Raw genomic sequence first — 25527 nt, 5'->3', positions numbered from 1 at the left:
CAGAGCGAGTGAGTGAGAGCTGATTAGATTGGAGAGAGCCAAGGAGGTATGGCTGTACTATTGAGCATGGGGAGAGGCGGAGGGGAGGGTGACTAAGTGAATGCAGTCGGCCGTCGCGTGTCACCGAATCACAGCAAAGTCCACAGGCAGGCGGATGGATTGGACCTAAAATCAACAAACGGAGACTGAAAAACTGGATGCTTGCTGCATTTAAAGGGAGAAACAAGAAAGGATGGAGAGCCTGCCTTAATGAGCCTTTATCTCCGCATCAGATACTGCTGTGAGGAATCCACAGGGAGGGAAAGGAAAACACCAGACAACTCATTTCTCTCTCGTGGAGCTGTGAGATGGAATAGAGTCAACTGTGGGACTCGCTGGGATTTTTGTGTAGAAGCTCAGTAAGTATTGTTAAAGGCTGTTGTGTGAGTGTGTTTGTGTCCTTCTGCACTGCTTTTTCTCACGAAGGAAGGAGAAAATGTTGCAGGAAAGAGTGGAAAGCAAACCCAGCTGTGCTGCAATATTCTGCATTTTCCCTCTAATTTAAACAACTCTGCCCAGACTTGACTCCTGTGCGTTTGTGCCTTCTCCTCCTCAGTGCCGGTGTGTGTGTGAGTCAGTGTGTGTGAGCTGATAATAGCAGCTCCATTGGTATTCAGTGGAGGGAGCTCCAGGATCTCACTGCGCCTTTCCCCAGGATGGGATCACAGAGCAGGGATTGTGCTTGCCTGTGGAGAGCCCGTTGAAATGGGTGAGTGTCCGTGTCCCTTCCTCTTCCTCCTCATCTTCATCCTCTCATTTTGACGTGTCTTACATCTCACCAGATGACTTGTTTTTTTATCTGTCTGTACTCATGATAAGACCTTTTTCACTTGTGATGGGCTCCCTATGTTTCACCCATCCACTCACCCCATCCAGTCCACCTCTCTGCCCCACCTGTTTCCTCCATCCCTCCTTCCATTCTGTTTTCATACCACCCCCCACCCCCCACCTGCACCCAGCCTATGCACTTCAATCATGACACAAACAGAACTGTCCAGTTTGATGGATTTGGATGAAATCGGAATGGCTCACTTCATTTTCTAGCTTCCCCGCATTCCCTCTTTCCCTCTCCTCCTCCTCCCCTCTTTGGCTGTGTCACCCCTCCCCCTCCTCGCCTCCCAACCCCTTCGAGCTCTTCTCTACATTCTGTTTGAATTCAGGAGCACCAAAAATGTTTGAGTCTGTCCTGACATAGGCAATCAGTAGAGATGAATATGTATATGTGTGTGTGTGTGTGTGTGTGTGTGTGTGTGTGTGTGTGTGTGTGTGTGTGTGTAAAAGGACTGGTATTTCTGCCTAAGCTTCAGTCACTTTTTAAAACCACGTTTTTAACAGAATTTTAATGTGTGTGTGTGTGTCAGATGGGTATTGGCCAAGACAAACAAAAGCTTTTGAAGTAGATGGATGTAATTAATTGCTTCAGCCATGACAGATGTGACACAAGCTCAGTGTCCGCCACTCGTCTTGCACACACCTCGGCCTTTGTACTTCACGCTGACATACCTTCTGTACACCGATTCACACCCGCCTACATCTTTTCACACTTGTGACAACATAGCATGCGAATGTTGCCAGCAGAGGATGCGGCCACGCACACGATAGCCGGTGCTGAGCTCTGACCTCACCGAGAGAGCCGGCACAATCCCGATCTCATCCTAAACGAGCCTCTGAGAATACGGTGTCAGAGGACAGCCATATCTGTCCACACAGTCGTATTGATTACAGCTGATAAACTGAATAGACTCGAATAGACTCATATGCTTCATTGCAAATGAACCGTCACTTCATTATACTCTGAAGAAAAGGAGGAGACATTTACCCAGTTTAATGATTTTGCACAAAGGAACGATATTACAACTATATTGACCAGCATTTGCCTTTTCTTTTCTGCATCAAGATGTGAGCCATCCCTCAACTGTGAGCAGCAAGTATTTTGGTTCGAATTCAAGCATCACTTTTTCATATTCAACAGGTGCAAACTGTTGCATGGTAACAGAGATGAGACAACCTGTTGGCGAAGGTTTGACACTGTGCTGCTAATTTTAGATTATGGTAATTTTCTTTGTCTATTCAACAAAAATTGCTGGGATTAGGTTGCAAGAATACAAGATTCATAAAGTTTGGACTGACATCAGTTTTGCATCTGTCTATTGCCTGTGCACCAGGAATAGAGTTTGAGAAATGTCTTAATGGAACTTAGTACAAAAATACTAGGGTCTGTAATGTGACAGTATACTGTGTTTAATCAAAAAACTTACCAGTAGTTTTAGTTTTTAGGGCATGTATAAAATAAGCAACAGTGTTAGTTTTTAGGAGGTGTCCATTACTGTCCCCAGAGATGTACTTTGATAAAAAAATATAATGCAACCTTTGAACCTAAAATGAGTTTGTTGATCACAGAAATAGTGGTTATACTGAGAATTTGCAGATTTCTTGCCTTTGTAAAAAATATCTGCTGATTAAGTGTTGTTAACATTGTTTTGTTCATCAGTGCTTCCTTTGCTGTCTAACCTTTGATACTTGCTGTATTTAGTTCAGTTTTCATTCAGACTTGGCTATTCCACAAATGTTTCTATCTTTGATATTAATCGCAAAATACTTTTTGTGAATTCTCAGATGTTTTGGTGTCAAAATGATCCACTTAGGATGACAGCCAAACAGAACTGTGGTCCTTACTGAGGACAGCAGTTCATGCTGGGGTTCAGATGTTGTTTTCTACACTGTAAATACTGAATATTGATATTTCCCATGTATTCAAACTAAAAATGAAATATGGAATTAAAAGTGAAAGGTTGAATCTTGACCAGCACTGGATTTAAGCGCTAAGAAGCTGCTTTGCTCCACCTGATGCATCTTGCAGAGCTTGATGGACAGCAAACTTGGATCTAAAGTAGAAGATGACAGAAATGATTGAATTAAGTCAGCAGAGGCGTAGATATTAAATTGCATAAACGGAGCAGAGAAGGGACGTCATAGGGAGATTGTGTGTGAAGATGAGCTTGTTAGTAAAGTCAAAGGATCAAATCTTAAGAGTGGAGTGAACTAAAGAGCAAACAGACATCAAAGTCGGAGAAAGAGTGACAAGGACGGAATAGTCAGCGGGACGACAGGAAGGGTGGAGTGTGACAGGCAGGGGAATGACATACGCGATAAGGCAGAGTGACACAAAGTCACCAAGCTAACCTTTCATGCACTCTCACTCTTCTACTCTTGTACTTTTCCCCTCCTTTTCCTCTCATTGCAGATCTAATGCCTCGCAGAGATGGACACCAAATGGGCAGCATGGACGCCAACATGTACCCTCCAGCGGCTAGCTCTCCTCACCTAACTGCCTCCACCATCTCCAACCATCAGCTCCAGCTGTTCCACCGAGGGCTGAGCCGGCTGAGTTGAGGTTGGACCTGCCAGGAGCCGTCTGCAGAAGGCACAGATAAGCAGAGAAGGACAGACCTTAGAGGAGTCAACGTACAACACACCAGTCAATGTGCTGAGCACACAATTAGGTGTCATGAAGTTCATCTAAAATGAATTAGTCTGCAGTGATGCTTGAGCAATGGGATGGAGCTTTTGGACATATATGGATTTATCAACTGGATATCCTATTGAGATTACAACTTTTTGGTGGAGCTGTCTCACTTTTTCCAGATAGATTTGTGGGCATAAGCGAGTAATTGAAAATCTGCTCTTGGGGGGCTACTTTTTCTGTTTTTTTTTCTTTCTCTTTTGAAAGGACCAGTTTTGAACCTCTTTGTTTATCTCAAATTCCCTCTTCTTTTTTTTTCACCATCTTTCTCTCACATTGCGGAGAAATATATTATGAAGCAGCACCATTCTTCTTCATCCTCCCTCAGTGACGGAGAGAGAAGAGGGACAGACTGTCCAGAATAGATAACAAGTAAGGAGAAAGGAAAAGGAGAAAAAAAGCATAAAACAGAAGAACAGATTAAGAAAGAAAAAAGAGAAAAGAGACAGAAGAGAAGAAAAGAAAAAAAATAGAGATTTAACCAGGATTGTTGGGAATCCTTTTTGTGATTTGTCTGTGCTGTGTTGCAGTATAGTTAACACAATGAGCTCGGAGGGATTCGGGATTTCAGCCAGAGGGGGGACTTGAGCAGAAGGTGAGGGTTAAGTCCCGTCTCCACCTGACTGCTCTGCATCTTAGTGTTCGAGAGGTAGGCAGACTAGATTAAGGCCAAGCAATCAGACAGCTGTAACGAATGACAGACAAGCTCCGAGGCAGAAAGTTAGACAGAGGAGAAGACAGGTACATGGCCAAAGTGTCAGGCCAAAAACCAGACAGACATCCAACGCTGGCATAGTAGGCAATTCACTGTCATTCTAAGCAGTGTGTTTGGAAAAGGGAGAGACAGAAAGAAAAAAGAGGAGCTTCTGGAAAATTTAACTTCTTCTGCGTTCAGCTAAGTCGTCTAAGGCTATTTGCTGCAAGCCCTTGTACTACAAAAAAACAAGATACACAGGTGGGGGGTTACTGGAAAGGAAATATAGGTTAGAGAGAGAGAGAGAGAGAGGGAGACAAAGAAACAGTGGGAAAGAGCAGGTGTCAAAAATCCTCCCCTTCATCTGCTTGTCATTTACTTCTTTATGCTTTCTCGTCGTGTGGCACCGGGATTGATTTTCTGATGCTGGTGTTGCTCCTCCTATAAGCCCTCTGCAGTCCCTAAAAAAAGCAGAGAGAGGAAAGCAGAAAAAAAGACAGCAAAACCAGGAAAGATGGAGCCTTTTTTCATTGACTAATTTTTTACCCCCCTCCCTTTTTTATCGGTCAAGATGGGCTCTTGTTATTTTTTTCCTTAAGTAAGGGATAGGAAGAAGAAAAACGCCCACACGATCAATCTTTCATCCATTTTTGTGCACAGAACTGAATCTGTCTTTTCATCAGTTGGATTATTATTTTTCCTCCCTGAGTTACAAATACTGGATTCCTCCAGATCCCCTTTATATGTCCTCACCTCCAATGACACAGTGAAAACTCCTCTGATTCCCCTGTCGGCATCCCCCCCTTGGCTGAGGTGCTAGAACTCTGTGGGCTCAGATCTCAGCGCTCGTGTTGACTCACTACTACGGCTATAATATGGCACAGCCCCTGTGATTCTCTCTGATTCATTCTGTAAGTAAGACTCCCTCTTATCTATCTGTGTATGTATGTCTTCACATGTGCTCCACAGGTCATTAGCATATATTAAGCTCATGTATTTTGAGGCACAGAAGTGGTCTGTTTTACTGCAGTGTTGGTTTTTTTTTTGTGGTTCCTTCGCAGCAGATTTGCTTTCCTGTGCTTCCTCTGCTTCAGGCACTCTGTGTGTGTGGACGTGCCTGTGCTCGCGCGCGTGTGTGGATGTGTGTGTAAGTCTGCCAAATACAGAGATTTTGATCTTAGAGCCAAGCTTACAACAGAGTCAGAATGAGGCGGACGAGGTGTTTTTCTCTGTGTGAGTGGGCGTTTGCGTGTTCACTACTACATATTGGACCCAAGGTTAAATTAAACTAATTAGTAGTGATTTTATTTATTTATTTATTTGCGTTTCAGGACACTTTTTTTGGTTTTATGTCACTTTAAATGAATTTGTGAGGGGGAAATTTAGAGCTGCTGCTTCTGAGTGTTTTAGAGATCGACTGTCCTATCAGTTGATTGATTAATTGGAGATGCATGTGCTATATCAGTGGCTCCTTTTTTTTTTTTTTTTTGTACACGAAAAGCTGGCTGCACTGCTGTCATGCTCCTGCACATACTTACATCAACATGCAATGAAAAAAATAATTTGGTAATTTCCTATTCATCGAGAAGTAACATTTTTTTTTCCAAGCTAACCTTAAACTCACACATCTGTCTGGGGATGACTTGTCAAGATATTTGTGACATTCTGTAACAAACTTTTCTTTTCATTCTTACGACGTTCTGAAATCTCTGACAGGTACATAGAACTGAGTGGCAGATTTTAAACTCTGCGCTTGTCCTGTCTGAACATCTTGCCCTTTGATAATACAAAAACATTTTTGCCTGTGTTCTTCTGAAACTATATCTTTGACCGTAAATCACTTTGAAGGCAGGCAAGTTCGTTTTCACAGCTGAAATACTCTGTGTTCCTTGTGCTGGAAATATAGAAGTGTTTCCTCTTTATTCCTTTTATAAGTACGTGTCATATTGGTAAAATGGAGCTTAATTTCCTCCCAGTGGATGTTGCAAATTGTTGCGTAAAGGTGCACTCACAGAGCCAAGGGATTGTTTCATCTGCCATGCATATGGTTGCGGCTCCACATCTGATAATTTTACAACCACTTACTTCAGTTTGTGCACAATGTTTGATTCAGGACCTTGAATGTGCTGCGAGTGTGTCCTCAAAAACTCAGTTTTAATCATCAGTCTACTGTGTCGACAAAGGTGTTGACATATTCTGTTATTTTTATTTTTATTTTGTTTGAAACAGTTCCAGAGTTTGACGTTTATTGCTTTTACTTGTAATTTATCCATGTTCTCTTCTGTCTTTCTCCATCACCCTAACAAAGCACAAAGCTGTAGAGCGATGGTAATAATGGTTTTAAAACACAGTGACCACCTGAAAAACTGTTGTATGGATTACACACAACTGAATGAAAGATTTTGCGTCATTCTTTTTGTAACTGAGTTATTTGAGTAACTCAGTTCCCTGAGCATTATTACACTCAGACTGCATATCATTTCCAACCCCCTTTATCCCCAAATGAGTTGCTTGGATGAAACTCTACACTCTCAACCCCTGCAATGTCCTGCATATTAGTAACCCCATCTATCTCCGCGGACACATTCACATCTTTATACAGTCGCAGAGTCACCAGGTCCTGCATCATTCGATACTCAGTCAAGATAGTACCTTCAAACAGACCAATGAACTGTGAATGACGCCATCATACAAATTCCCAGCTCTGAGCATTTCAGGGAAAAGAGATTTAAAAGGTATAAAAAAGAATGGGGGGAAAAATGAGGAAGAGTAAAAGCTATTCTGGAAACGGAAGAGCAGGGGCAGAAAGAGAATCGGAGAGGAAGCAGAGAGTGTGAGGTGAAAGCATCAGAGAGGAGAACACAGAGGAGGGAGGGCGAGAAACAGCGAGGAAAATGGGAGAGCATGGCTCCAGAGAGGCCGCAAGGCAGGAAAAGACCTCTGCTCCATGGGAGCACTCTGATGGGCTTAGCGAGGCCCTGCTTTGTTCACACTGTTGGTCAGCCTCTCAGAATTAAGCTTACTAAATAATACGATTACTGCAGCTGCACACTGATAACACGCTGCTGCCGATCCCCTTTGTCACTGTTGGAAAGCCCAGAGAACAGAGAAGGAGTGGCGTATGATGGCATCAAAGGCATGGCAGTACTGACTACATTACACTGTCACAAGGGCTCGAGCTTCACAACACGGCTTCTCCGCTTGTTGCTCAGGAAGAGAAAAGAGCTAGTTTGACTTTTTATACAAGTGGCCATACACAAAAGGATGCCGAGGGAAAAACAATGTTTTCCCCTCAAATAAATGGATGTTATTATGTACGGTCATGCACCACAATTCTCTTTTCTTCTCTTTGATGTCGCACTATCAGATTCTGAAGCCACTAAAAGCAAGTGAACAACAGAAGCTCGCAGTATATTACCTTATTACACGTGTAAACACAAACCACAACTCTCATAGTGTGACCCTTATCTCGATGGTTTACGCCGCATCCTCTGTGTGGGCTATTTGTTTTATGTTTCTCTGCTTGACAGCTTTGACACAAATTCCTGCCAAGTTGACCTTGCAGTTTGAAGTGTAGTAAAAGTGGAATACCCAAGCTATGTTGCACATCAATACGCGTTCTTGTAGTGGCTGATAAATGGTCCTCTGTCCTTTGGGAATGAGGAATAACAAGCAGGAGGCAGGAACTAGTGTCCAGATCATCTCAGTGGAGGTAGAGAACAATTGTCTGAAACCAAAGGCTCCTGGAGAAGTGAGCTAATATCAAGGCTGGCCTGGGCTCTGCCCCCCTCCTATGAGATATGAAGTATTTCCACTCTCCTCTCAGCAGGAGCAACTATTTGCCTGCAGAGCTAAAGATTAGCTTGGAGCTGCAACTGAAAAGATACATTTAGCGTGCGATGATGTGTCATAAGAGTAACAAATCACATTTTGGAGCTGAGGGCGCACAATGAAATCAATGAGTGATGACACTCACCACACACTGCACCTTTTAGTTTTTGTGCGGCGCACGTCTTCTACTCGAGGTTTGGTGCTTATTTCTCTCAGTGACATTAAATAAACTTTGACCCCAGGCCGTGCACAGCTAAGCCTCAGAGTCACAAAATAACTATGAGCCACTCTGTGGACTCGGTACAACTTGTCAAGAAGGATTTACGTTAGATTGCATGCACTTTGCTAATGGAGTTGAGACATGTAGAAAAAGAACAGAAATACGGAGATGATGAGGCAAATTATAAGTTGTTTCTGTCAGTTGGTCTACCCTTTCTAAGTGCTTTTCCGAGCAGCATTTTCCAGTGTTGTTACGGTTTACCTTTTTTTTCCCACTTGACCTGGTCTAAACTGTGACACAAATTCTCATGATTCATAAAACAACCTTTTACGTTGAACTTTAGAACCTCCCATTACCCTGATTTGTCCCACTTAGGTCCTTTCAGGTCATTGATCCAGTCATCCCTCTGGGTTATGTTCCTAATCAATGGGTGACTTTCCTATTCTCTCCTCCAGCTCTGATCGTGTCAGAGAATTTGTTGATTTTCCACCGATGCTATTGTTTACGCATGAAAACACAATTTCACATTTTTTGCAGCATTAATCATTTAACAGTTCTCTGTCTGAAGCAGCTGTTCTCTCTTCAACCATGCTGTAACATAACAGGAAATGCTTCATGTAAAAAACCCTTTTTGATAGTGTTTAGCAGGAGTAGATAATTATTATGTTATCAACACTGAATCTATCATTTTCTCATCAACTCAGGACTGTGATTGGCTTCTGCTATTACGCCCCACGATGCCTCTCGCGTTGCAGTTGAACCCTAAAGTGTCTCAGGCAGCCTCAACTCCAAAGTGAGATGGGCTAATTTGGGATGCGAGATATCATCAAACACGGAGCAGCACTACAGTTTTCTCTGCTGTCACTTCTCAATCGCTTGACCACCAGCACGAAGAACTATGGTTTGCACTAAACCTTTTGCTCTGCATTGCCTAATGGAGCAGAAAAAAATGATTCTGTTTGCGTAGTCGTTTGTCCACTCTTACTTGCTCCAGGCCAGCTGGCCTGAGGGGGAAAGATAGAGCATTTGGATGTGTGGTTGTGTGTGTGTGTGCAAGAGGACAGGGACAAGAAATGGACATTAGGACACGCACATGCCCTTTCCATAATGTGCTCCTGGCTGGGCTGTTTGCTGGCCATAAAGTGAATGCCGCTAATGGCCTCTCAGTTAATGGAGTCATTAAGACTGGATTGCAAGAAGATAAAGGCAATGTGTGTAATGTGTGCGATCTGGAATAGAAGTGTGATCATTTGTATATGTGTACAGTTACTGCAGCTTGTGAAATTATATTTATTTAGTGCTTTGGTTGCCACACACCAGACAATATAAAGCGGACAGTGGTCCTTTCCAGCTTTAGCATCAGTGGAAAAGGTCACTTTTGTGTCGGTGTAATTGTAATCCTGTCTGAGGCTCAGGTGATCAGTCTTGACCTGGCCTGTCCTAATCAGCCAGCTGGCTGAGGCTCAGAAAGTGGCAGCAATAATGTTTCACTGTGAGATTGCTGCAGCCTCGTGTGAACGTGGGAGTGACAAATGCTGATGGGCTTCATCTTGGGTCATTTCAGGACCTGTTCCCAAGGGAGTGTGGCAAAGATGGAGAACAGCATTCTGGGTAGCCTTGCGTGTTGTTTTCATGGTGGCATGACTGCTCATTACATCCATGTCAGTTTCTTGCTTCTTACCAGAGGGTTGGCTTATGTCACCATGCTCATAGTGTCTGTAGCTGTAGCTGGTCCAGCCTGCCTCATTCACTTATTCTTTTCAATAAAATGCTGGCCGGGAACGTTAGTTTGCAGGCAGATCTACTCTTAAATCACATTATCCCTAATAGGCAGGAATAAGGCAGTGAGTCAGCATGAGCTCCCGAAATTTGGTATTTCTTTTTTTTTTCCAACCTGAGAAACATTTTGAGTAAATCTATATATTTTTAAACTAAAAACCAAGCTATATTTTACTATCCTTTAATGATTACAAGTATTCCACCCTAACGAGTTTTTGCCAGCCTTGCGGGTAATATCAGCACTTATCTGTCAAGTGGTGTCAGTACATCAAAAAGAGTTCAGCTTTTAATCTGGAAAACGGAGTCTTAGGAGGACTTGTCTCACAGCAATCACTGATCAAACTTCATTTGAAGAGGCCTGAGGGGGCCATGCTGCAAAATCAGAAAGAAAACTTTTTCACAATTTTATGAGATCAGAGATTTTATTTAACATCAGTCAAATCCAGTACAAATAGTTGTGCCAAGGTAAATTATTGTTGATTTGCCTTATTTTGTATGTTTTCTGGACGCCTTTTTGTAAAGTTGTTTAAAAATCTTGCACGTGCATCCTTTGGCTACAGTGGTTGGGCTGATGTCTTTTTCAGCACAATGGGCTTCACTATTTATCTACAGTTTTGCAATTATGCTCAAGTGCTGTAGTGGAAAGAACCGTATAAACGTCATTCAGTTTAACAGCTGGCAGCTTCGATCTGGGGAGTCTATTTTACATTTTAATGTTTCGCTGCATCTCCAGCTGTGTGACAGTTTGCCTCACACCGTGTTAATGATACTCATCATATCTAAAGGTAGGACATAGTTTAGGTATCCACAGGGATCCACAATGGACTTGCATTACATATTCAAGCATGCAAGATGCTTTAACTAATCAAAGCACACCAAAAGACATTTGAACATTTCTGTATTCGAATGCTAAATTGTAATGCTTGCAGATTCACTAATAAAAGTGCTCCAGTTACAGCCTTAAAACTATATCAGATACAAAACCAGTTTTTGTTTCAAAACACTGTTAACAAAAAGCTTGTCTAATTCAGATATCTTCAAAAGAAACCTTTCTATGACCCGAGCATTTATTGTCTTAGTCTGAGATTATTATAGAATTAGCAATGAAATATGAATGAATCTTGTTTTTAGTCTCATTACAGAACAAATAAAGCCTGTTCTCTTCCTCAAACCATTCAACCTGCTTAGTTCTGTAGCTAAGCTCAGTGTACTTGATTATAAAGCACTACATGTTGTTCATGATCCGGGTTTGTGTCAAGCATCAATAGATTCATCTTTGCTCATTTATTAGGAACCATTCAAACTGTATGTTGTAAAAAATAAAAAAAAATGGTATTGAAACCCTAGGGCATGACCTAAGCTTTTATCATAGTTGTGAAACCTACAATTTAGAAAATCCAAAGACTATCCAGAAAATATCCCTGTGATGAATGGACGTAAGCTTGGTGAGCAATCATGGGAGAGTTTGTTTTTTCTCTTTAAAAAACAAAGAAACATACAATTCCCATTACCCTGGCTTAGGAAGTTTGTAAAAGACCATGCCATATTAAATATTTGATATGATATTTCAAGTATTGTCAAGATTGTTGGTTTTAAAACTTTTCTCTTGTCTTCTTGAACATGGACTCCAAGCTGTTTGAGGTTCTTCCAGCATCGATCAGCCATTAGAAACCAGAATTTTGGTCCACTGATTGAGTATTAAATACAAAACACGTCAAATCCTCTATTCCCTCTTAAAATGCAGTCTGAGGCCAAATTTTTATTTGCCCTCAAACTGAGTCAGCAGCACAAATAAGAAATATTAACATGCAAGTCAGATTCAACTCTGCTGCCTCAGTCCAAATGGTGACGCGCCAGCTGTTTATGGACCAGTGCCTGATTTTTAAACTGCTGCATATTTAATTGACTCAATGAAACATAATACTCCAAATGGGCTCCTATCATGTCATCATAACAGAATTTAAAAAATAATTTATAAAAAACACCAGATGTTATTAATTAACATTGGTGCTGTGCTTTGATCAACCTTAGATTTTTACAACTGCGTGTGGAAAAACACAAAACCAGTTTTTCAGCTGAGTCAAAAACTTGGCTGCGACGTCAGCCCAAGCTGTTGCCCCCTGCTGCAGCTCATACACAGAAGGATTGAAAGTGTTATCCGCATCGTCGCCTTTTTGAAGTTTAACTTTCATATCGGCCCCGATGTTAAATGGGAGCTTATAAATAAGGTTTTTCTGTTCCTTCTTTGAGTTTTTCACTCAAAAAAAGGAAATGTTGATTACAAGCTTATACAGAGGTTTTTCTTGCATACAGTGCAATGCCTTTAAATAGAAAAAAAAGCTTGACAAATTTCTTTTTGTGTTTGTTTTTCTTCTTTATTTAAGCTAAATTGTTGTACTGTATCATCCAGGACCATATTTCACTATTTTTAATTATATTCTCTAATTTTATTTTCTGTTTGAGCTTTTCCTCACTACAGGAATCAAACTTTAAATTTGCTGTAAATATTTTTTAATAATTTTTTTTTTAACTTTTCATCACAGTAATAAAAGTGGAACAATTGAAGTTTTGGCAATACCGATCTTTAGAAATCAGTACAGCCAATGGGCCGATTTATAAATCCCTTTTAGTTGTTTGTTTTTTGGCCATTAATTACATTCATTACATCATAGTACACTAGATTAAAAATAAATAACAAAAACAAACTGTTGGCTGTGGTTCAGTGATTTAGCCCTGGGGATTGATACAGATTAGTACACAATTTTCCTTTTGTTTAGAGGCTCTCTGTGAATACAAGTGTAAAGTTATCCCTATTTCCCTTTATCGAGCCAATTAAAAATACATATTAAGGCCTTGCCATTTTCTCTGATAAATCAGTTCTTGTTTTTTTTAAAAAGCACAATATTCTGATAAACTTTTTTGGGGGTCTGCCAGTATTGTACTGAAAAAAAACACCACCAGGACACCCCCCATCCTAGAAGTGTGTTCACTCAATGGCATAGTGTCAATTGTACCAACACTGTCCTTCCCACAGATGGACCTAGTTTTTAATAGTAGTATGCTCAGGCATGGCTGATACTGATTTAAAAGCCAAAAAAGTAACAACTGTCTCAATAATCAGTCTACCTGTACGTGGTAGTGCCTCTTTACCAAAATGAGAAACCTAGAAGGAAATAACTAATGTATATGATGAACTATATTTCAACACAATACAGTACAGCGTATTGTGTATGTGAGCTTAAGCGTATTATTTTCTTTCTGAGGAAAGATCTGTCCTAGCCTCCGTGCGTATGTTCATTTGTGTGTCATGATCAGTCGCACCGCTCTACCTGTATCTGTTTATGATTTCTTTCAACTCGAGATGAAAGAAAATGGGTGGGTGTTGCGTTCAACCAGTGTCATGGTTAGTGTTTGCGTTTAGTCGATGCCAAAATCAATGTATTTCAAACACGAGGCCCCATGGTCATGCTGAGAGGCACAAAGTATTTCAGTCTGCTCATGAGCCACACTTTGATCCAAAGCAAAACAGGCTGAGTGTGCGCATACCCAACTGATCCATGCAGGCAGCACCAGCCTATTAGCGCCTTCAGTCAGCCTTGGATCAGTTATTGGCAAGTCAGTGGAAGAAAATAGTTGAAGGAAGTCAGCAGGATAACTGGAGATGCAGCATATTGTGGACTTCACTTAAAAGATGCTTGGTTCAAGCTGTTAAGCCTTGGGCATTAATTAGAAAGCCAGGTATTAGTGATAGATTATGCGAATTAAATTCCAGGTGATAAATTTAGGTTGATTCAATTGTTTTTAACCTGCTATAACTTCTTGCTTTGGTCTCAAGAAAGCAGTAAAGTCAAGGCTAAAACAAACAAAAAAAATCTGCCATTTCATGAATTTGTTCTGCAGTGATTTACTCATTTTCATCTTGAGTTTTGTTTCTGAACGCTTGTTAAATGTCATCTCCAATACTGTTTTCCGTTTCCTTATGCTTTTGTCCTCCACATACTCTTAGGGGAAATATCTCTGTAGCTGCCAAATGATCCGTTATGCTCACCAGTTAGTCACTAACAATGTATCATAAGTTTCTCAGTGCTGAGCTGAGTAGTGTCTCTGAAAACAGCAGCCTCCTGTGGTTGGAAACAACTCTGGGACAGTCAGACCAGAATCAGGACTTAAACGATGCTAAAACCCACTTAGAACAATGGAGTAAATGGATGATTTTTATTGCCTGTTAGAGATTACTTTCTCATCATCCATTGTTTATCTGACAGATTTTATAGCTTTATCAATAAACTTAAGACTAATGTCACCAAACAAGATTTTGGAGTTTTTGATCTTATTGTCTTCTTATCAAAATCCAATCAGGTATCTAATTAGCAGTAATCTGTTGTTCACCTTGTCATGTCTGTTTACCTGATAGTGTCTTCTTCCCCACTCTGAGAAATGTGGAAAAACCTCTCAGCCTCTCTGTCTGAATAATTGCATAAGCTCACCTCCTGATATCACCATTTTCCAATTTCGCCATCTTATCTGAAATGGGACATAATCAGTTGGCAGCAGTTGGCCGGTGGCACTTGCCGATGATATTCTGTCTACAGTAATAACAACAGTGTCTCAGAGGGGGATAACCTGCCTTATTGCTCATTGGATTTACATACAGCAGGTAATCGTTGAGGCTGCAGGCTATCTATGACTGATGGTGTGTGTCAGGACTGTACATGCAGCCTTTGTTTTCATTTGGGAATCAGGCCTGTCGGGGCACGCTGCTGCAGAAATCAATGTGCCATTTGGATGATTGTAATGAGTGTGTATGTGTGTAATTTTTTCTAAATGCCTACCTGTGGCCCATCATCTTTGCCATCTCTATGTATCCATCTCACTCAGTATATTGTTGTGAAGCAGAGAAGAAAAAACCCACTGGTCTCCTTTCAAGAGACGCCACACTATTACAACAGCAACCTGATTTGCTTTTCCTCAACGAGTTTGATATTAAATTACTCTTATCCAACAATTCTTTTGTTCAATTCTTTCTTTTTCTTTCTTTCTTTTCTTTTCTTTAAAGAAAAGCCAAATTCAAACATATGCTAATAAAGTGCAATGTGTTTGCACAACAGTGTCCTCCAAGGCTTTGCTAGTTTGGGGATGTTAGAAGTCACAATGGGAGGAGGAGTGGGAGAAGAGTAAAGACGAAATAGCTTAGCAGAGAGGTACAAAAGTCCACTATGGTGAGATAATCTGCCAGGCTTAGAGCGACTGGTTCACGCCATGGCCTCATGGATGAAGGTAAAAGCTTTGCTGGGCTCACCTGTTTAAGCTGCCAGGGCCAAAACAACAATGGGGAAACCCAAATGCATTGATTCACCATAGTGAGGGTTTTTTTTAGCATGAAGAAGGTTGTTTTAACTATATATCTATCCTTCCTGTTGCCTTTATCTCATTTGACAAACCTCCTCAAGTTCAGGCTACTGCTTTCTCATGGGAACATACGGGTGTGGAAGAGAGTAGGCGTACGATGTAAAGAGAGCAGTTAGGAGCAAAAATGAGGAACGTGTGTTGAGCGAGAACAATCGGCAGGAATCAAACAAACAGGCGAGCTCTGAGCAGCTTCTGTTTTGCTCTGATCAGAAGCCAAAACCTGGGAGCATGCATGCGTGCAAGTGCGCTTGCATATGTCTGTGTGCGCATCTGTGGATCTGAGCGTGTGGGCTCGGCAGCTGCAGAGTTGCTGTGTTTATTTGAAGCTTTACAGTAAATAAAGCTCGAGCTCTGGCAAGCAGACAGGTGCAGCAGGCTGGGCCAGAGGAGAGCTACTGTAACTCGGGAAGAGAGAGCAAAGGGAAGAGAGCAACTCTCTTGAAAGTGCCAACCGGACAATCTTTTGAAGTGGCCCATATTGGCATAACATGAATAAACATGAGCGATGTCTGCTTTCGAGCAAAGGTGCGCTGCTCATTAGAGAGCAGGAGACCATGTTGATAAAAGACCTGTGGCCACCGTCGCTCGCAGCCTTGCATGTTCATCCTCTGGTATTTATCATTTCTACCCTCATGTAGCACTAATCATGCGTGCTCTGATGAGAAAGAATGGAAACTCTAATTAAGAAAAAAATGAAGACATCATTTGCTCATCGGTATTATATATTCAGCGCTGAGCACTTCAAAATTGGCGTCCAATTATATTGCCGACTACTTAATGACACTGTTTTCTCTTTTTTTATGAAAATCCCCAGATTAATTTTTTATTCTTTTTACTGTAATGCTGTTTTGCAGAATGTAAAAGCTACTTTTCTTTTCAGGTACTGCAAACAAACTGATATTAATGTCTATTACTGTTGATAATGTCAGTGCAAATTACATAACCCCCTCCAAGCACTCCAAAACATAACTCATCTATAGACACTTGGGTTATTAACCCAGTGCTCCCCCCCCCCCCAAGGCAGGGAATATGAAGCAACACCTTTGTAAGTCCACTCAGCTGGGCGCAGCAGTGGTGTGATTTGAAATCCTGCCTGGTGAACTGCTAATACACTCGCTGGAGTTTGATAGCCTCCAGTACAGAAAGCTGCTGGTTATGAATAACCCTGTGCAGAACTAGCCCTCCCTCATATTACTCTGGGTGAAAAGGCACAGTTCTCACTGCCTTTCCACCGTACTTTAAAAGATAGTATGATTTTGTTTCTATCTGAATGCATCAGAGTTCAGCTGAAAGCATTAGTGGAATCAGTAACAACCCTTAAGTCTGTTTGAGGCGGATCGAGGTGGAGATTAAGCAACATTGGTAAAGAGGGGAGATGGGAGCAGAAATGTGTTTTGGTCTTATAGGCATCTGGCAGCTTTTCTACATTATAATAGTGAGCTAATCTGCTTTTTACAGTGTATGCCTGTCTGTCTTCATTTCCCGCACACACTAGTAGCATCCTGATGCTCACACAAATCTTTGCACACACAAACATCCTTAGATTCTTGGCTAACAAGTACATGAAGTCTGATCGTGATCTTTCCTAGTCTCGTCTCATCAGTGTGGTTTGACATCTGTCAAAGGTCCTCAGGCCAGTGAAGCCAAACAAATGTTGATCTCCTACCAAAGACCTGGCCAGGAAGAAATAATCCAAGCCAGTAGCTTAAGAGCAAAAGCAAAAGGCGCTGCTAATCACTTAGTCACCAAACTGACTCATTACAGGTGCTAATGACAGGTGTCCCTTCGTGTTTGCTTTATGGTATAAAATTGCTGCCAAATGCCTGAAACGTCTCGCAGCAAACACTTCAGTGTGAAATTATTTTGTGGGAAGATATGTCTTATCTATTACCAAGCACTCGTTCAACTTATTAAAAATTAATTTGTCTCTGACATCTTATATCAATTGTTAAATCACTTTAATGATGCTGATGTTACAAACTCAATTCAGCCAGTTAGGCTACATGAGAGTAAGAAGTAATTTTGTCCTTTCTGCCATTATCTTCCCGATCACACTCAGTGATTGCATAGAGTAATTAAAACGAATTAACCTCCCATCCAGTTTACCCTTCTGCCACCAAATTGTTGTGTCATTTATTGAGCATTATGGCAGCTCGCGCTCATGCTTTGTTTTTTTTTGTTCCCTGCTCAGGGGCTGTCGAGTAATAATTGTGTTTCTTGCTGTGTGATAATGCGGCGCTCTCTGTTCCTTTCGGGCCCGTATTGAAATCTCGATCCTGTCCCTCTGCAGTAGTTATCTCCCTCTGGATCTGAAGAACTGATGGTATCTACCTTCCCCTGTGAATTTTTCTCCTCTCCGGCTGAATTATCCATTCCTCCTCTGTTACTCTCCTTCTCAACATTTAATATTTCCTCTCCGGCTCTCCCACCGTCCTCTGTTATCTCACCTTCACTACTACATTTTCTTCATGTTACTCCCTCTGTCCTACTCCTGTCCTTTTGTCTCTTTGTCGTAATTCTCTTTCGCCTTTTATCTGTCCACCTCAGTCCCTCTCCTCTGTCTCACTTCAGACTAACTTCTTAAAGGTACTTTGCATGTCTCTGACCAGAAAGCATCAGAGTGTAACTTGTTAAATTGAAATGTTATGGTGAAGGAACACATATGCATAAGAAACTCTTGAGCTAATGGTCAATTTACCTCGACTCATTGTTATGGTCTTTACACTCATTAACCCCCCTCAGATCCCTCTTTTGACTCTCTTTATCTTTCTTTCCTCTCTTCATATCTTCCTGTTCTTTGCGTGCCTTCATCCCAAAAGGCCGGCTGCACTCTTCTGCATCATGTTCTTTCTTTTGGCTCCTTTTTTCTCGCCGACACCCCCCGCTCTGTCCCCCTCTGGCTTGAGCTGTCCAGTCCGGTTCCTCCAGCCTGCTGGAATAAATGATAAAATAATACTAACAGCCAACTATAAATCAACCCAATTGAAAAACATCCCCATCACAGTTTCCATCTCCTTTCCTCCTTTAACCGCTCCTTTCTGTGCTCTTCACCTTTGTTCCAGGAGGGAATGAGGGACGAAAAGAAATGACTATTAGCCTACAGCCAAAGTGAAGGATGATGACAAATAAATACGGCACATGCATTACTAACCCTTAATGCGAGCATATTTATGATTTGTAGATGTTCAAGAACAAGATCTAGTCTGGAAGCTTTTACTGGATGACATTTGCAATGTCCTGACCTGAAGATTAGAGGAGAAAACCTGTGCAGAAGGAAAAATGTCCTCGTGTCAGCACAGATTTATTCTATTATGTGTGTATATGCACAGCTTGTATGTGTGTTGCTACACGTGCATTACAGGCATTAAAGGAGAGACAACAAATATGCTACACAATAAGACATATGACCAAGATGAGCTACACGGAGTGCAGCAAAGTGCGTGATGGTTGTAACATATTTGCAAGAACTGATGATCAGCGAAGCAATTTATTAAATGAGATATGACGTTCAGGCAAACAGACAGCCAGAGTTCATCTTAACTTACAAAGGTCTGCAGAACTGGCACACACATCAATGCAGACACTTTCATTTACAGCAACAGACGGGGGGTAACGCAACGTTGTTGAGCCTTTATTGGACCAATAAAAGCCAGCGTCAGACAGAGGCCTGTCTGGGTTTGGTTGCTGTGGTGACGCTTGCCAAAAGTGCACGGCGGAGAGCGATGGGCAGGGAGGCATTTTAAACCTTTAGTTAAATAAACAAATGCATCTAATACAAGTAAATCTCTCCAAAATTTCGGCCCTGTTCTTATTGTTTCTGGCTGTATCTATATGACTTATTGACTTCTCTTCAGCTAATCAAGATTGGATCAGATCAATCCCCCCCCNCCCCCCCCCCCCCCCCAATCATGTTTTATTATTGAGACACAAACTGTTGCAAATATTTATGGATAAAAGATATGTACGTTAATTTTTTTCTATAATACAGCAAATATTAGATACATTGTAGCTAAGATTCACACCACTGAATTAGTTTTGGTTAGTTTCATGTAAGAGTGAGGATCTGCCAGATGATGGCTGTTTTAGATTAAGACCATAAAATGAAAAGTACCTGCAGTGATTTCTGTACTTTGTTAGTTGAGTACAAATGAACAATTGTTCTCACTGTTTTTCTGGCACAGATTGTGGATTTTCTGTTTGACCTCGCTGGTAAGTAATATTTGTGCAAAAGAGTTACTTTACAAACCCTCTGTGGAGAAAGTTTGTGGCTTTTTGGTGGCACTAAAAACCACACTTTTTTCTCCCAACTTTAATCTGAGTCTGAGTTTGTCAGTCGGAGTTTGATGCATATATCTTAAAATATGTCATCCTGGTCTAAAAAGAAATAAGAAATAGGAACAGCAAATAAGACGATGCCTCACACACCTGTCAGAGGAGATGAAATCAATTTCCAAATGTCCAAGTTCCCTCTTTTATGCCTAATTTATGAGTATATTTGTGCAAAAATAAGCACTCAGTAAAATGTTGTAACAAGTACTTTTTGGATTCAGGCTTAAATTTGTTGTATTTTTTTTTCCTCTTGTGAGCCTTTATGTAATGAAGGTTGCAATCAAGTAAGTGCCTTTTTATTTTAGTGCTGAAACAGATGAATATATGATTCAAAAGGCAATTTACTACTTTGTCTGTTTAAAAAATATCTTGAGTTGCCTTTGCTGATGAGTCAACAGAAGTATTTTCAGACACGAGTCACTCAGTGACCGCTTTCAGGCACCAAAACTCTGGGTTGTGCTGTTGTGTAGGGAATTAACTTTGGTCATTTAACATCATTAAATCTCTCTGCAGTTCCTCCTCCTTTGTTTATCATCAGAAACTTCACAGTAGGGGGTCCTGACTTCTTATAGTTACAGCTAGACAGACTGTGTATTAAAATACACCAGAAACAAGAAATCATATATATTTAGAGTATTTAAAGACATGTTAATAGTTAGGATGGCACAAATTAGTGCATATGATGAACTAGAGGATGTAAAATGTGTTTGAGGTCACTAAATTTAGGCTTTTACAGATGAAATGTTCCTCTTTAGGGAACGATTTAGGACACTCTTGTCTGGCAACCTTGTCTCGATGACAGGATACCCGTGGTGTCCTTTACCAAGAGCTGTCAATAAAATTTGTCACAGTAAAACGTGTGATGGAACAAAAACCAAGAAACGGCACAGTGCTGACATTTCCCACTAACTCTTACAAAAAGTGCCGGTGCACACTTTGCACTTCTAACTTCTGCACAGTAGACTGAACCACACTTGCCATGACGTCTCCTGACAGAAACACACCCATCCACAGATCCTTCCAGACTCACAGAGCAAAGGCCACGCTGCACAGAGGTGCTGATGGCTGTCATGCTAATATGCCCGGGAGGCTGGAGGATTGGACTGTTACCAGGAGGATGAGTGGGAGTGAAGAGGAGCGAGGAGGGAGATGATGTGAGGGGTGGGGGGAGGGGGGGGGACGACGACACAACTTTAATCCTTACATCATTCATCCAACTTTTTTTTACAGAAGGTGACATCTACAATCATAGAGCGTTTAAAGTGCACAAAAACCATTTTACTTATATTCTGATGGATGTCAGATGATATCATATAACCTCCGCAGAAAAAAAGCAACTGCATATCACCTTTAATGCTGCCAACTATGAGATAAAGTGTGTGTTTATCTGCTTTAATGCACGCTGCAAGTGTTAGGATGTCAGATTAGAGACCTACAGCAATGATGCCATCAGTGTTTGTTGTCAAGGCCTTAATGTATCACAATAACTCCTTATTAACCACGAAACAAAACCGTTCTACTATTATAACAGTTAGAGTAATGGTAGCCACTCTCCCCTACTTTTATTTTTTATTTATGAAAGAATACTCCGGTGTCAGCTCCAGTAATGCGTAAAGTTAGGTCTTTATCCTAAAAATCTGTTTTCTTGTCAAAATAAAAAGCATAACCACTAAATAAAGCACCTTTTGTTGCTACATAGTTGTTGTGTTGAAAACAGATACATGATCTTACACATTTATTTTCATTACACACAGCTACACAGCCACTTATTAGTGTTCATTAACCTCTTCATATGGAAAAGTAACTTGATTAAACACTAATTAGAAAAAGCTCTGCTCACATAAAATATGTTTTTATTTATTTTAACCTATGATGACCCTTGATAAGGTTTGCTTTCAATTAATGAAACTATTCTTTTTCAAAAAAAATCTGAGTTAAAGTTCAGAATAATTTAGTATTTATGTTTATGCTTTGCTTCAATTTTCTTTGGAGCATGATTGCTTTAGGCTTTTTATATTTGAGTATTGATGTTGTGTTTTTTTAAATTCATTTTATAATCTATATCAACATTTGTGACATTGATTTTTCTTGTGTCCGAGCTCTGACTGACTCTGGATTAGGCTATGATTCACTGAGGTGCGGAATGGAGGTCTTAGGTCAATAGAGTTGGATGCAAAGTGAAGACAATCAGGGGAGACTGGGAGTAAAGAATGCCAGACTGATGAAGGAATAGGAAAAAGAAGATTAAGAATGCAGAAATTGAACATTGGACTAAGATACAGGCCTAGAAGCAAGGTGTGAATGGAGGTATTGTTGGATTTTTGTCCTCCATCAGATAAAAGTGTGGTATTCACTGGCCTCTGCAGGACTTTATTCACAGTTTCTATCCATTAATCAAGAAGAAGAAGAAGAAATATATGAACATTAATAAAAATCTGTCTTGTCAGAGAAAAAGGAGTAAAATAAATAAAAAATGAAATAGAAGATTATAAATATAGTGACATATCTTAGGCGTCTGTTGGATCTTTTCTCCTTTTTCTTAAACAAATCCTTCTTCTGCCTTTTGTATTAAAACAAAATAAAAAGGTGTTGATTCTCTCTGCCTTCCTTCCCGTCGTCTCCACATCCCGTTTCTGTTTCAGGGCCGACTGCCCCTCTCTTTCTTTTTCTTCCCTCTCCTCTCTCGTTTCCCTCGTTTTTTTCTGCGACTGCCTCTATTTCACTGTCTTATTAGCCTTCTTCTCTTTCCCTGCCTCTCACCTGTTCTTCATTTTTCTCTCACACCCCTCCTCCCTCCTCCCCCATCACACCCTTATTTTGTGTGATGTCAAGCTAATCACTCAGCCACTGTTTCACCATGCGTCTCTGCACTCCCTGCTTCTTCTTTCCATCTATGTTTGGTGTGAAAGTGATTATGGTGGGTGGTGCAGTAGTTGGTGTATAGTATGTGTGTGTGTGTGGGAGGGATGATGATGTTGACAGACAGGTGAAAGGTGAGGGAGGCTGCCCTGGCGCAGATGGAGGTGTCAGTTTGTCATCTCTTATCAGCAGTATTTAGTACCAGACGTGTTACCCCTCTGTAATTTCTGGCTCAATATGAAATTGGACAATATTTACAGCTCGGGATAATTACAGGGCTGCCGTCAGCCATCGCAGTGTCACAGAGGACACAGGCTCTATTAACTACATGTCACATGGCTGGATTTACTCAGACTTTTATATTTAGTGAGTTCAACATCATTGGCCAGCCATAGTTGAACAAAACCAAAGTTGGGCCTTCATTTATAAAACACACCTATGAGTTTGTGTAGTTTGGTCACTAGGGCTGTGATTGATTTCATTTGATTCTTAAAAGTAACAAATTTAAAAAGGAGTAAATGTTTAAAGGAGGTTTTAGATATAGAAAAGTTGAATAATCAGATAAAACACAAAAACGTTCCCCAGCAGCTTCCTTTTAGAAGTTTAGGATATTGGCAACGGATGTCTAAATAAATGCCAAAAACTGTTTTTTATTTATTTTTTTTAAACAAAGTGTTAACTCATCTGTGAAATTAAATTAGAAATACAGTCTGAGTATTTATTTGAATCCGAGTGCTGGCATCCCTGCCCCCCAGCAACAAACGGAAAAGAAAAATCCACTTGCAATTACTAAATTATCTTTCTTTCCATGTGTTAAATGTATGTAATAATCCACAGAAGTAACCTTTTATAAAAATAGGACATTATTCTATACGGTATCGTGAACTGTGTGCTAAACAGACACATGAATACATCTTAAACACGTCTGTGACAATTACCTTTAAGTACTCCAGCGCCTGCAATAAGGAGCGGAAGTCCAGCTGTTCTTGTTTACCAGGAACAGTCTGTGCTGTAAACCAAGACTTTCTCAGCCTCTGTTCAAACCTTTTTTCTGCAAAGCCCATTGCTTAAGCTTAAGTCTTCAAAAACAGAGACCAGATTGTTGTTTTTTGTTCAGAATTTGGTGGAAGTTTGGTAAAGTGCAATGGGGAATTGTTGGACTTTAAGTATGTTTTACTTCTTTCAGAGTTGGGTCTTGGTGGATGAGGATTGCTGGTGTTTGTACGAATTAAATCAGTAATCCTGTTTTTTCTCTCCCTTGTTCTTGGAAAGCAGGAGAGGAATGATGGGGAAGCGTTTGGAGACTTCAGATGTGTTCAAGGACTCCAAACTCTTCCTCTTAACAAAGATGAAGCTGGTTGTATTTCCTTGTTGCTCCACACTAATAAAACTAACAACTGTGAAGCTGAAAGCTAATTGCAGCCCCATCTAACTCTGCTCCCAAGAAGCTGGGGGAAAGAGATGTGATGTGATGCAACTTTACTAAAGCAAAAACAGCCCAAGTTAAAAAAATGCATTTTGTTTATTTGTGATATAATCTGGAATCTTCAAAATTAAGAATTGTTTCTTATGTGAACTATTTTTTGTCATAATGGTCACACAAGTCAGAGAAAGCAAAGCAGTAAAAAAATCTTGGTTGTTGTGGGCTAACTGTTTCAAAACACGGTTCCCAAAATAAATATAAATCTTGCTCACATAACACAGAACAGGTATAATAAATGGTTTGGTACTTTTTTTGGTTTGTTTGCACCAAAACTATGAAATTTTCAGACAAAACTGCTTTTTGTTTGTGACATGCAAACAGATTTTTACAAAGACACAAAGTAGATATTCTGTTTTCCAGGCATTTTGACTAAAATAAAAAGCATTTTATTTTATTTTAACAGATTTTTGGGATCTCTTCACTCGGCTCAGTTCTCCCTGAGGAAATTAGTTTACATCCCAGCTGCAATATCTCCCGAGTTCAGTTATTATTTCTCTAATACAACCATAAAATGAATCAGTTAGCACGTACAGTAGTTGTTGTCCTTAACTGGTGAAGCTTCTCGGCTAATGTTCTGTGCAAATTACAGAGTGTAATTAGCATTTGTTACTTTCATGCTCTTGGCAAACATATCAGCACCAGATTAAGCACTCTGTGTGTTTCACAAGATCTTGAAACTTCAGGTCTGTTGTCTTTGTTACACCAACTGGTGCATCGGCGGATCATTCCTCAGACCTGAGAGGGGGAGAAGCTGTAGTGATGATAAACTAGGCCGCTCCAAAGCCTTGGAACCACCTAAGAACAGTTTCTTGTGTTTACGATGAAAAATAAACTTGATGTTTTAGAGGAAGTACTGCAATACAGGAAAGATTCCACACGGTGCATTTAATTCTTTCTGTCAGAAATGTTTGTTTTATGTCTGCTGCAGGGTTGTTGTTGTGTTGCACCACATTATCCTGCACAAGTGCTTACAGTATGTTCTTGTGTTGACCCTGCATTTCATATGATCGGAGTTTGAATTATTTATCTCCCAACAATTCACCGTCTCCTATATGTTGTTATAAAAGCCAACAGACCAGTTGTTGACCACTTTGACCCTCTCATTTCTTCTGTTCTGGTTTCTTATTGCTCCCTGGGCTGCCACCTTATCGTGGTGGAGGGGTTTGAGTGTCCCAATGATCCTAGGAGCTATGCTGTCAGGGGCTTCATGGCCCTAGTAGGGTCACCCAAGGCAGACAGGCCCTAGGTGAGGGGCCAGACGAAGTGCAGCCCAAAGACCCCTTATGATGAACATAAATATTGGACACAGTGTTCCCTCGCCCGGACGCGGGTCACCGGGGCCCCACTCTGGAGCCAGGCCT

At 40.8% G+C, this 25527-nt stretch overlaps 1 protein-coding gene and 1 long non-coding RNA gene across 3 annotated transcripts in view; both read left to right on the top strand.

The window, feature by feature from the left end:
- The first annotated feature begins 68 nt into the window (after nt 1-68).
- Nucleotides 69-3949, top strand: LOC119617824. The gene is made up of 3 exons (XR_005234242.1): nt 69-398; nt 596-748; nt 3284-3949. It is a non-coding gene; the product is annotated as an uncharacterized LOC119617824 (long non-coding RNA).
- Nucleotides 3950-3968: 19 nt separating this feature from the next.
- The window catches only part of grik5 (glutamate receptor, ionotropic, kainate 5), a 93703-nt gene continuing 72144 nt past the window's right edge, over nt 3969-25527 (top strand). For both annotated transcript variants that reach the window (XM_017415554.2, XM_037980475.1), the window contains exon 1: nt 3969-5167. The gene's annotated coding sequence lies outside the window, so the exon portion shown is untranslated. The remainder of the gene's footprint in view (nt 5168-25527) is intronic.

Source organism: Kryptolebias marmoratus, linkage group LG16 (genome assembly GCF_001649575.2).
Source record: "Kryptolebias marmoratus isolate JLee-2015 linkage group LG16, ASM164957v2, whole genome shotgun sequence".
Taxonomy (NCBI): domain Eukaryota; kingdom Metazoa; phylum Chordata; class Actinopteri; order Cyprinodontiformes; family Rivulidae; genus Kryptolebias; species Kryptolebias marmoratus.
Note: the sequence above shows the minus strand (reverse complement) of the source record. Positions and strands in the feature narration are given on the sequence as shown.